Source organism: Geotrypetes seraphini, chromosome 9 (genome assembly GCF_902459505.1).
Source record: "Geotrypetes seraphini chromosome 9, aGeoSer1.1, whole genome shotgun sequence".
Classification (NCBI taxonomy): Eukaryota; Metazoa; Chordata; class Amphibia; order Gymnophiona; family Dermophiidae; genus Geotrypetes; species Geotrypetes seraphini.
The window spans coordinates 60,104,029-60,116,977 of NC_047092.1; the positions used below are offsets into that span (position 1 = coordinate 60,104,029).

General features: G+C 39.1%; 1 protein-coding gene across 11 annotated transcripts in view; it reads left to right on the top strand.

Moving 5' to 3' along the window:
* NRCAM (neuronal cell adhesion molecule) overlaps window positions 1–12,949 on the top strand; it is a 391,220-nt gene that overhangs the window by 137,866 nt on the left and 240,405 nt on the right. Inside the window, exon 4 of one of the 11 annotated variants that reach the window (XM_033958216.1) lies at window positions 6,481–6,562. The exons of the other annotated variants lie outside the window; for them this stretch is intronic. The gene's annotated coding sequence lies outside the window, so the exon portion shown is untranslated. The remainder of the gene's footprint in view (window positions 1–6,480; window positions 6,563–12,949) is intronic. 11 annotated transcript variants of the gene reach the window in all.

Here is a 12,949-nt window from a genome sequence, read left to right on the forward strand (position 1 = left end):
TCCCTAGTTCCTTCAACATCCTTCTTAATAGGGGTTGGATGTATGTGGGTATTGCCTCGGTTGTCTCTGATTCTCCTTCTCTGTGGAGTGATTGAAGGTTGTACTAAATGTAATACTTTATAATGAAGCAAAAAGCACTAGGGGGAGGTAAATGTAAAAATAGTAATGAGAGGGGTTTTAATGGGGAAGATATGAGGAGGAAAACACTGCAGCAGCGTTATCTGTCAGAACTATTAAGAGAATAATAGGAGGGGAGGGGGGGGGGCATGGAAGGATAAGGAGATAGAAGGGCACAGAAGGGATATGAGGGCTACCAGTGTAGGTAAGAGGCAGCAGAGCAAGTAATGGAAAAAGTGAGCAGCACATGACTTTATTAGATGAACAGCAGTACACTAAAACAAATCTCTGTAACACTGGAAGATGTCATGGGGCAATTTGACAGATTGAAGAGTAGCAAATTGCTTGGACTAGATGGTATACATTCCAGAGTACTGATAGAATTGAAAAAATGAACTTGTAGAGCTATTATTAGTAATCTGTAAGTTATCAATAAAATTCAGCATGGTACAAGAAGATTGGAGGGTGGCTGACAACGTTAATTTTTAAAAGGGTTCCAGAGGCAGTGGCATAGTGAGGGAGGTTGGCGCCAAGCCCCCACTCTTTCCCACCACTTGAGCGTCCCCGAGTACCTCTTGAAATGTTCACCGGCGCAAGCAGCATCTTCCACCTGCCGGTCACAATGGCCTCGGTTCCATTCTGACATCATGTCCTGATCCCACGACCGGGAAGTGACATCAGAAGGGAGCCAAAGCTGGCATGAGCAGCAAGTGGAAGATGCTGCTCACATTGGTGAACATTTCAAGAGATATGTGGGGGGATGGAGAAGAGGAGAGGTCTCCCTCTCAAAAATGGTGCTTGGGGTGGTCCACCCCACCCCCCTTTACTATGCCACTTTCCAGAGGTGATCCATGAATCTGATATTAGTGCAGGGCAAAATGGTAGGGTCTATTATAAAGAACAAAATTACAGAGCTTATACTTAAGCAAAGGTTAATGAGACAAAGCCAACATAGATTTAGTCAAGGGATATTTTGCCTCACCAATCTACTACATTTCTTTGAAGGGGTGAATAAACATGTGGATAAAAGTGAGCCAGTCAATATTGTATATCTGGATTTTCAAAAGGTATTTGACAAAGTACCTCATGAAAGATTTCTGAGGAAATTAGAAAGTCACGGGATAGGAGGTAATGTCTTATTGTGGATTAAGAACCTGTTAAAAGAAAATAGTGAGTAGGGTTAAATGGTCAATATTCTGAATGGAGAAGGGTAAATAGTGGGGTTTCCCAGGGGTCTGTGTGGGACTGCAGCTTTTTAACTTATTTTTCAGTGATCTAGAGATGGAAATAACTAGTAAATAGTTAAATTTGCTGATGACACAAAGTTGTTAAATTGCAAGAGGATTGTGGAAAAATTGCAAGAGGACATTGGGAGACTTGGCATCAAAATGGCAGATGGTGTTTAATGTGAGCATGTGCAAAGTGATGCATATGGGAAAGAGGAAGCTGAACTATAGCTAGACAATGCAGGGTTCTTCATTAGGAATCACCGCCCAAGAAAAGGATCTAGGTGTTATCGTTAAGGATGCTTTCAAACTCTTAGTCAATGTGTGGTGGTGGCTAAGAAAGCAAATAGAATGTTAGGAATTATTGGGAAAGGAATGGAAAGCAAAGATGAGAACGTTATAATACTTTTGTATTGCTCCATAGTACGGCTGTACCTCGAATACTGTGTGCAATTCTGGTTGCCATATCTTAAAAAAGGTACAGAGAAGGGCGATGAAAGGGATGTGGTGACTTTCTGATGAGAAAAGTCTAAAGCAGTTATAGATCTTCAGTCTGGAGAAGAGACAGCTCAATGGAGATATGATAGAGATTTATAAAATACTGAGTGGAGTGGAACAGTTAGATGTGAATTGCTTGTTTACTCTTTCAAAAAATATTAGGACTATGGGGCATGTGATGATGCTACTAAGTTATTGTTAGGTGCTATCGACTCGTGTGTGAGCCCTAGTGATTTGATGAATTGCGGATCTAAAAAGAAATGGTTTTTGTGCTAGTCCAGGAAGGTCCTCCAGTGTCATCCCCATGGTTGTTGCCAATGTGTCTAGCCATCTGATTGTAGGTCGCCTTCTTCGCCTGGTCCCTTCAATCTACCCAAACATGATGTCCTTCTCCAGTGCTCTCTCTCTTCTGATGGTGCGACCTTCATTGAAGAGTGACCAAGTACTATTCTGTGGAGTATTTCTTCCCTGCTTGTTGCTTCTTTGTTTACAAAAGAGCCCAGCAGATTGAAATTCTTTACAACGTCTATTCTATCACCTTCAAGCTCAAAACTACCCGAAATTCAGGCTGGTTTTAGAGAAGGTTGAGTAACAAGAGACATTATTACCAATGTTAGATTGATATTGAAGATGAGCAAAGAATACCAAAATCCCCTAAATCTTTGTTTCATTTACTACAGCAAAGCTTTTGACTGTGTGGATCACAATAAACTATGGAGAACTCTAGTGCAAATGGAAATACCCAAACACTTAACTCAGCTATATGAAAATCAAGCCTATATGAAAATCAAGAAGCTGTAGTAAGAGCTGAATATGGCAACACTGATTGGTTTCCAATAAAATGTGGATCAGGCAAGGATGCATCTTGTCACCTTATCTGTTCAACTTGTACATCTGTTCAACTTCTACAGTGAAACCATCTTCAGAAAAACAAATTTGGAAGAAGAGTATCTGTTTCAAAGTTGGTGGCCGAAATATAAACAACCTGTGCCATGCAAATGATACAGTGCTCATCACCAACAGCAAAGAAGACATGCTGTATCTACTGCTACTAAGTAGTAGATTTAAACAAACCAGAAAAAATATTTCTTATTGTTCATCAGAGAATATGGTGAAAGCAGTTAGCTTAGTAGGGTTTTAAGAAGGTTTGAATTCTCTCTTAAAAGAAAAGTTCATGAATAATTATTAAGTTGGCCATCGGGAATTCACTGCTTATCCCTAGAATAAGCAGCATAAAATCTTACTTTTCGGGATCTTGTCAAGCACTTGTGACTTGGGTTGGCCAGTCTTTCAATACCTCCTTGCAGTTTTTCACAATCCTCTGGTGTTAACCCTGGAAAGTCAGTGCCGGGCTATGTCCAGGCTCCAGCTTCAGATTTCTGGGTTTATGGGTATAATGAAAACACTTAATAATGTTTTGCCGTGGTGAACCACACAAAGATAGACATGGGGGAAGCCACTGCTTGCCCTGGATCGGTAGCATGGAATGTTGCTACTCTTTGGGTTTTGGCCAGATACTAGTGACCTGGATTGGCCACTGTGAGAATGGGCTACTGGACATGATAGACCGTTGGCCTGTCACAGTAAGGCTATTCTTATGCTCTTTTTGTAACATAGTAACATAGTAGATGACGGCAGATAAAGACCCGAATGGTCCATCCAGTCTGCCCAACCTGATTCAATTTAAATTTTTTTTCTTCTTAGCTATTTTTGGGCAAAAATCCAAAGCTCTACCCGTTACTGTGCTTGGGTTCCAACTGCCGAAATCTCTGTTAAAACCTACTCCAGCCCATCTAAACACTCCCAGCCATTGAAGCCCTCCCCAGCCCATCCTCCACCAAATGGCCATATACAGACACAGACCGTGCAAGTCTGCCCAGTACTGGCCTTAGTTCAATATTTAATATTATTTTCTGATTGTACATGGACATTTTTGTTATGATTTGTGCTACATAAAATAATAAATGGAACGTATGCAGATATCCTAGTCAGTTAAGTGCTGAATATCAACACTTAACTAGCCAATTGCTGATTTCACACCCAGAGATTCCCCCCAAATAGCTAGTTTAATCTTGGGTGTTAACCGGACATATTCATTCTGAATATCCCCAGTTAGTCCTCGGCAGATAATTTAAATGACCAGGAGTCTCTCCTGGCTATTTAAATCATATTAAATATTTGACCCTAAAAGTAACAAAAGAATCCATTTTGTTGGGAGAGTGTGGTCACACATATTCGGTCCACTGGATTTGAAGCAAAGAAAGGAACATTTCTATAGGTTTTCCTAAACATCAAAAAATCCCAAACACCCTACTAGGATTTTCATGCGGTAAAATAGTGTCAAAATATGCTATTTTGTTATAACTTAGTAAACTGGAGACAAATATTGGGATAGGTATATACAATTCCAAGAAATAATACTATATTATACTATGCAGGTCTTATATCCTACAATTTTTCAACAAGTATTCAATATGGCTAACAAAAGACTTTGTACAGCATTACAGTAGGAACAGTGAATGAGGTGAGAAAGATCAGTACTACTACTAATCACTTATATAGCGCTGAAAGACATACACAGCGCTGTACATTTTGATATTTATAGACGGTCCCTGCTCGGAAGAGTTTACAATCTAACTTGGACATATAGGGTTGGGGATGCAGAACCCAAAGTGAAAGGAGTTAGGAGCTGAAATCACTCTCAAAGAGAGTAGAGATAGATGTAATAGCTAGTTATAAGGAAAAGAGAGATGTCATAAGTGTCTTCTGGAAGCAAAGACACTTATGGAAATTGGTCAGTATATTTCAGAGTCATATATTTCAGCACAATCAGGGGAAAGCAGCCCTATAAATGCTGTTTATGCTTTAATTACCAAAATCCAATCTGTGAGGTACATAGTTCGTATGGAAATAATGCTACTATAATGGGATAAAAAATACATAGATTTATGGCTGGTAGCGATCTCTAGTAGACTGATATTTAGTCAGCAGGTGGAAATAAGATTACATGAAGAACATTAAGAAGGAACCCATGCATTTTACCTCATTACTGTTCACCTATTTAAATCAAGTATCAGGATTGAATTCTATAAATGGTGCTGACTAAAAATTGTACTAAACGCTATTCTATAAATGAGGAAATTGAAAATGTGGCTATTTTACAGCTGCATTAAAATGGCCTCAATGTGTGTGGAAAACCCATGTGCTAGTCATAGTGCAGGTCATTTGTTAGTGCAGCTTTGTAAAAGAGCCCCTTTGCTTAAATTATGCTATTAAACAACAAAGAAACATAGATGAATGTTTCTTTTTTTAAAAAAAAAAAAATCTTTATTCATTTCAAATCTTAAATCAAGTACAATATTGACATTTATCAATTAAGCATTCAAATATACTTGAAATCCTATAATTGATCATCATAATGTAAAATATTATCCCCCTCCCTTATTTATTTATGAAAATGATTTGTTTCAATTATAATCAAAAATACCCATCCCCCTCCCCCCTTTAATGTCTTAAAATTTTATACAGGGAAGAATATTTTTAATCTTGACAATAATCTATTAATGGCCTCCACACATCTTGAAATTTGTTATAATTTCCTTTTTGGACAGCTAGTGTCCTTTCCATTTTATATGTATGGCATACAGAGTTCCACCAAAAACAATAATTAAGTCTATCCAATTCTTCCAATTGTAAGTGATCTGTTGAATGGCAACTCCAGTTAAAATTTGCAATAACTTGTTATTATTAGATGAGATTTGTTTCTTAGCCCTCATTTCTATACCAAATAAAACTGTGTCATATGATAATGCCACATGATTTTCTAATAGGGAATTAATTTGATTCCAGATTGATTTCCAAAATTCTAATATATATGGACAATAGAATAACAAATGATCTAAAGTCCCTGCTTCAAGATGACAATGCCAGCATTTATCAGATTTAGAGCTATCTAATTTTTTTAAACGAACAGGGGTCCAGAAAGCTCTATGCAGCAAGAAAGACCATGTTTGTCTCATAGATGCAGACATTGTACGTCTCATAGATGCAGACATTGTACATCTCATCCTCCAAGACCAAATGTTTCAAGGACTGAATGACCAATGCTCATAGGAACACCTTTTTCATGTGAAGACAGTACTAACCAGACATCTTACTCCATATTAGGGTCAGGGTGTGAACTAAAGAGACAAATATGACACTTTAATGTGTTAGTAGGACATTATATGCCAACAACTGTTCCTTTACCAGGAATAAGTCTGTAACATTGTTGCTGTCTCTAATTTGATTAGAATTATTCTCTTGTTATATTATGCACCAAGGTCAAAGAATGCTTTACAATAACACAATTCACAGTTACAATCCATATACTGGTAATTAGTACTCACTGAGCCACAGCCGCTTCCTTTCAGTCAGGGGGTTCCTACCATGAGAGCTTAGTGATCCTAGCCATGTGAAGGTGAAAATACCTGACAAGATCACAGCTTAGCAGATCCCTGAGCTATCATATCACATGTGAGGAAGAAAGACATTAGTTGAAGCTGCTGTGTCTCAGTGAGTAAAAGCCCTGTTTCCATCTTCCAGAGGTCATAGGTTCAAATCCAAGCACATATTTTAATTGTGACATTCTACCTTGTAGGTGTACCTTGATGATCTCACAATGAGGTCAGCATTCTGCAGCTGCACACCTTCATTTGCAATGAAGTAGAAGTCATGCTAAGGTCTGTATCTGTTTTTTTTTCTTTTTTAAGCTTTTGCAAATGAAGTTATATATGCAATCTATATATTTTTTTTAATGTGCTTTCTTTGCTTTCAAGAATGAGCTGATTGGAGCACTGTATAGTCAGAAAAAAAGGGTAGCTTTTTAGCAAGAAGCCTAAAGCTGTGTTTTTCATGTGCTGTGCTTCAGTTAATGGATCTTTTCCTCTAATTATCAAATAGCATTGCTGTTTGCCCACAAAAATAGAAGGTTTTGCATGCAATATATCTGTTTTGATGTGCCCTGTTTTTGTGGTGTCTTATTAAATGTATTTTGAGCTTAATAAAGCAAAAGTAAAAACCCAGAGAGCTATTTAGCAGATCGCATTAAGGACATCCAAACTGTGCCTAAGTTCTGTCCATAGAACTCAGATCTATCTGCAGCCCAAACTATGCTCAAAAGTAGACCTAGTTTTCATTCACCTACAATGTAGGCATAAGATGGATGCCTTAGGTTGCTCAGCGTTATGCAAATGAATCAAAGGATGCCCATATTGAAGCCTCACCCAGACCACGCCCATTCCATGCCCACACCTATTCCGTGCCCAATGGGCGTCCATGAAATTGTAGAGGCGCCTACAAAGTGACATCCACATTCTTTGGATGTCCATGTGCCAATTATCACTCGTTAAGACCCTTAAATGGCTCATTAACCACTTAGTTTGGATGCCTAAGTCCCGCTCAGTGTTAGGTGGGACTTAGGCACCCTTTATAGAAACAGGGCCATAGTGTTTCCAGTTGATAAAATGTGCCCCTTAACTATGCCTTTTCAAATAAAGATATGACCCAGATGTCGATAACAACCCTATAGATCAGAACTACCCAATTCTGGTCCTTGAGGTCCACAGGTAGGCCAGATTTTCAGGATATCCACAATGAATATGCATGAGAGAAGTCATTACATGCACTGCCTCCTTGGTATGCCAATCTCTCTCATGCATATTCATGATGGATACCCTGAAAACCTGGCCTGCCTGTGGACCTCAAGAACTGGAATTGAGTAACCACTGCTGTAGATAATGGAAGGATTTTTAAAATGCCTTTTGGGGTAAAGCTGCCTTGTAAGTAACATGAATGAAGAAACCTCTAAAATTTTCTAGTAGTATAGTCATCCCGTATATTCTTTAGCATTCTTCAGTGCAAGGCTTTGAGGGTCAGTGGTTGTGCCCATTCATACTGTGATTCTTCCCTCTCTCCTTAAAGAACGACATGGGGTTGGTTTCTGTGGTTATCTGTCGGAACGGTGACAAATTCTGTCTCTATGTCATTCGCTATTGTGTACTCCAAAAGGATGTGCCCAAAGGAGCAGCATGGTGGATTTTAATATTATGTATGGACTAAGTTTTTGGATGGAAAACATAAGAGCCACTTGCAGCTAACATACTAGTGTATAGGGAGAAGGGTTAGCTCACTGGGGAAAAAGAGTGAGAACTGCAGCATGTGCATATGTAGAGAGAACTTATTAACATCTGAAAAGGTGACACTAATTAAATGTTTTCTTAAACTGTATTTTTAATCAGAGTCTTCTCTGGAGATACTGTAACCATTTTTTGTTCAGTAAATTTGGATGTCAGTGTGTATTCCTTGTGTGCTGTGTAATTGAGTCAATGCCAGAGTGGTATATCCAATTCACAATAAACATAAACATTGGTAGACTAGAGAGACCTAATTGCTCTGAATAGAAGAGTAAAAAATAGTGCAGTGATGGGACCTTGGAGAGAAGTTTCCAGCCCACCTCCATGTTCATGGGACTCAGAAACACCAATCTTTCTTTCATTTACTGTTTATAGCCTTGGAAATCTACCAGATTCACAAGGAGGGGGGGGGGGGTACATTTATCAGAACTTTACAGTCAGCTATGAGATAAGTAACCATTTCCAGATTTAAGGAAGGATCTACTGATATGTTTAAGCAGGTTGGGTTTTTTTTAAAAAAAATATGCTTGCTCTGAAGAAACAGTTTTAAAATCCCTGGACTTCAACTTCTCATCCTTAGATTTCAATTCACCTTTCCTTAATAATTTTTCTGTCTAGTTTTGGAGTAACACTTGTATTTCTAACTGTATAGATGCATTACCATTTAGCACGTGCTAAATCGGCTAGCTTGCCTTAGTAAAAGACCCCCTGTATTTGTTACCTGCTTTCCTTTGTTTGCTGGTCTAATTGTTTGAAAAGATTTTATTTTTTTTCATCTAGTTTTGCAAATTCTGTTCCTTTTGGATTCTCATGCATTTTATCTATTCATTGGAATATTTTTCCAATTCTGATGATAGAGCTAGTTTTTGGATGTTTGCTTTGATACAGTAACAATTTTGGGGTATTTGAATCTGGTGTTGCTAAGGGCATGAAGGCATCTAACAGTTGCTTCTAAACATATAAACTATTTCTGTGAGGCCCATTCCTATGTCTCAGCATATACTCATTCTTATAAATTACCTCAAGAGCATTGAGGAGTTTTCTTGTTTGTATATCAGTTTTTTAAGATTTTTCTGAGGCCAGTTTACAATTCTGAAGCTATATCAGAGTATGGGGGTTATAAGTTGATTAATTGCTTGTGTCTTATTCCATAGTGTTCATTCATCTCACTATTGATTTTATTTTCCTGTAATATTCTATGCTGAACTTTTCTCTCAGTTGGGGGCTCTTTCTTTTCTCATAGATATTTATTTGCACCTTACTGTTCAAGTTCCTTTATGTCACAATTATCAATCAGCAAGATGTTTTCAAGTTTTCTGAATTTTCTCATAAGGAAAGTTTCTTTTGCACATTTGGCAAGGCCAAAATTCATCTTGACGTCATTGGAAAAGCTTTTCATCATACAGAGTTGGTCATCTAAAGGGGAACATTTATTAAGGTGCAACTAAGGAAGTCCCTGATTGGCTCAGGTGCCTCAGGCCCCTCCCAATGGTGAGGAACCCAAGGTACCTGAGCCAATCAGGGCCTTAGGTTCCTCTCTGTGCATCGCATGATGCACCAGGGTGGGGCCTAAATCCCAGGCAGATGTGTTTCTGGACCCGGAGGAGCAGGAGGGACTGAATACCCCTCCTGCTCCCAACTTGGAGGTAGGGGGGTGTGAGGAGTAGTGGCTCGTGGCCAGCAGGGGGTGCTGTTTATGGGACGATATTGAGGTCAGAAGCATGATAGTGCAGTATTTTTGTAGCGCCAGTTTTTCGTATGATTCTGGGTAATTCTAGTTAGACAAACATCTGTGTTAGTTAAGGACTGCGCCCAAATAGAAGCGTACGGAAAAACAGGTGAATAAAACATTTAAATATAATGTAGCTAAGGCCAGAGAAAAATATACTAATGATTAATATAAAGGAAAGCATAATAATATCTGTGTATGTACTTTGCTGTTGAGCCAAATCATGGTGGAAATCAGGATTACATGGAATCCATTTTAGGTTCTTTGTGTGTACTATGACTGTCCTGTCTTAGGCCAGCATCTTGTGCCAGTGAATAGTTTCTGTTCTTTGTTCAGCTTCCCGCCTTTAGCCTCGTGGTTCTAATTGAAAACAGATGTGCTCAGGCTAGTTAGAAAAAAGCATATTAGATTCCATATTCCAAACTGAGATATAAAATGTATGAAGTATGAATGGCCAAGATATGAATGAAATTATGAATGTTTGGGGCCCATGAATGTAATATGTGATGATATGATTGTGGAAATATAAATGGTTTATGTTTATAAGCAGAAACATTAAGAAAAAATCTTAAGCACAACATCTGGAAGTGATTAGAGTCAGTCTCAAGAATAGGGAGAAGGGGGGGCATTGAAAGCCCATGCTTCAGGAAGAGGAGAGGGGGATTTAACCCCCCCTTTTTCTCCTGAGTAAGATTTCTGTGTAAGGCTGTGCAATTTGAATCTGTCAGCTTAGGAGTTTTTTTTCCTTTAAGACTCAGAACTTGTCAGTATGGAAGGGCTGAAAATTTATCAGCACCATGTTAATAATTATAGATTCTCTTGAATGTTATAATGTTAATTCAGAAATCAAAAGTAATTTTCTGAAAACTTTGTATAACTTTTAAACATGGAGGAATGTTTCTTTGTCTAAACTTTAAGACCACCCATAGAAATGTTATTGGTCGTCAAACTTGATGATGTCACTAAACCAAAAGTTATATAATAGACTGTAATGAGATAGAACGACGAGACCATTGTGAGAAGGCCAGTCTTTGGCCACGATGATGATCTCCCATGAGCGCAACGTAAGCAATTATGCTATTCTTTTGATCTAATAATGGGAAAATAGAACCAATAATTCAATAAATCCTGGTTATAATTTTAAAACCTTGCGCTGGTGTCATTTTTCATGTAGAATTATTTTCAAACCTGAAGCTTTCACAAATGGCGTCAATGCCCCATGCTCAGGTGCCAGGCTGGGCCTGGGCTGGGAGGGGTGGAGTTGGTGGGCCTACGGAGCAGGAGGGACCAAGCACCCCTCCTTCTCCCAACTTGGATGTTGGGGGGTGCCGGACTTGGCCCGGCCGAGCCTGGTCGAGGGGTTGGTGAGCCTACGGAGCAGGAGGGATCGAGCACCCCTCCTGCTCCCAACTTTCGGGCCATGCCGTGCCAGTTGTGGGTGGTCATGGGGGTGAGTTGTGCCTGATTTGGGGGGTTGGGGGCAGCATAGGGAGGAGACGCCGCGTTTGGAGGACGCACATTTTTTGGACAGGCCTGCCTGTCTTTTATTTATTTATTTTTTATGGGGCAGGTATTTTGCCTGTGTAACACACGCAAAATATCTGTGCCATGGAAAAAAATAAATAAAAGAGACAGGCAGGCCTGTCCAAAAACCAGCAGACCTGTCGGTAACACAGTTACCGACAAGTCTGCAGCAGTCGGGTTTGTCAGTAGTAAAACTCGATTCAAAATAGCCAAGCAATTGTTAGTGAATCAATCACTTGGCTATTTTGCATGGGGTTTTACTAATTTGCATGGGAGGATCGGGATCCATCGGATCGCTACACTGATTAGTGAATCTGGTCAGAGGAAAATCAGGTTGGAAAGGGCTCGCAAACCGATCGGTACACGATCAGTTTGCATGGTGAATCAAGCCCTTTGTGGCCATTTAACACTTTTTAAGGGGCATATCACGTTTGTTAGAGCTATAAAGAACCATAAAATCTACTTCTCTAAATATTGATCATTGGAAGTATAGGGCTTCAAGTGATATACAGAAAGTAAATGTAAATGTCATGTTACCTCTGGAGTTTTACCATCTTTAGAACTAAGATTAGATCTGTACTTCAAGGGGGTGGGGGGGGGGGGGGGAGACATGACTAGTGTTCAGTTGCTTGTTTAACTTTTAAAACATTAGAAGAGATTAGTCCAAGTTACTTAAACTTACACCTGAATCCATATTTCCCTTCATGGTAACTTAGGAATTCTCAGACTGCCTTTTTTAAGGAAGCACATGTGGCATGACATTTACAACAATTGTGAGAACATTAAATTTGTGAGAGGATTTTCGCCTCCTTGCATGGGCTCTATATGTTAGTCTTGGGGTAAATATAATATTCAATCTTGCCCACAGTCGATTTTTTGGGGGTGCATTTTTTGTTTCTTGAAACTTCTTTGATATCCATTTGTTTCTTATAAATCAATATTTTTTGGGATTAAGCTTTCTATAGATGTTGTAAATGAGAGATGGTGAACTGTTTACATACTATAGTTACACAATCCTTTTCTCTAAGATATTTAATAATGATTTGTTAGCTCATTTGGTCCTGTATAATAACTTTTTATTATATTTATTTTTACATAGATATCAATATTTTTTACCTGAATTCACCTTCATTTTTTAATCAGGGCCTATTTAAAGAAACATCATTTTATGTAAGGTTTACTTATTTTTTTGCTTTTATAGTGTTATAGCGAGATCCAATGCTTCTCCTTCCCGGCAGCTGCTATTTCACTCTTCGGGCTGCCAGCAACATGAGTAAGGTAAACATGCTGCCTTCAGTGGCCTGAAAGATCTCCCTTTGCTACTGCTTTCCCCATTAGCGGGGACAGGAAGCAGTAGCAGAGGGAAAGCTTCCAGGCCACCCAAAGCAGCATGTTTACCTCACACTGCCAGCAGCCCAAAGAGTGAAAGAGCAGTTGATGGGAAGAAGAAGTAGCATTGTATCTCGCTGGGGAAATGGAACCCCGGACTTCAACATAGGCTGCCCAGGTCTCCCTAGGCCGCCATTGGTTTATGGGCCTTGCAATGAAGACTACTACACTAGATAGATAACATGGTATGGTCTTTCCTGATCTGGCAGATAAAATACATGTATCATTCGGTGCAAAATACTGGATAATTCTGTCCCATTCCTGCACTGATCTTGCCATCTTCTTTTTTATAG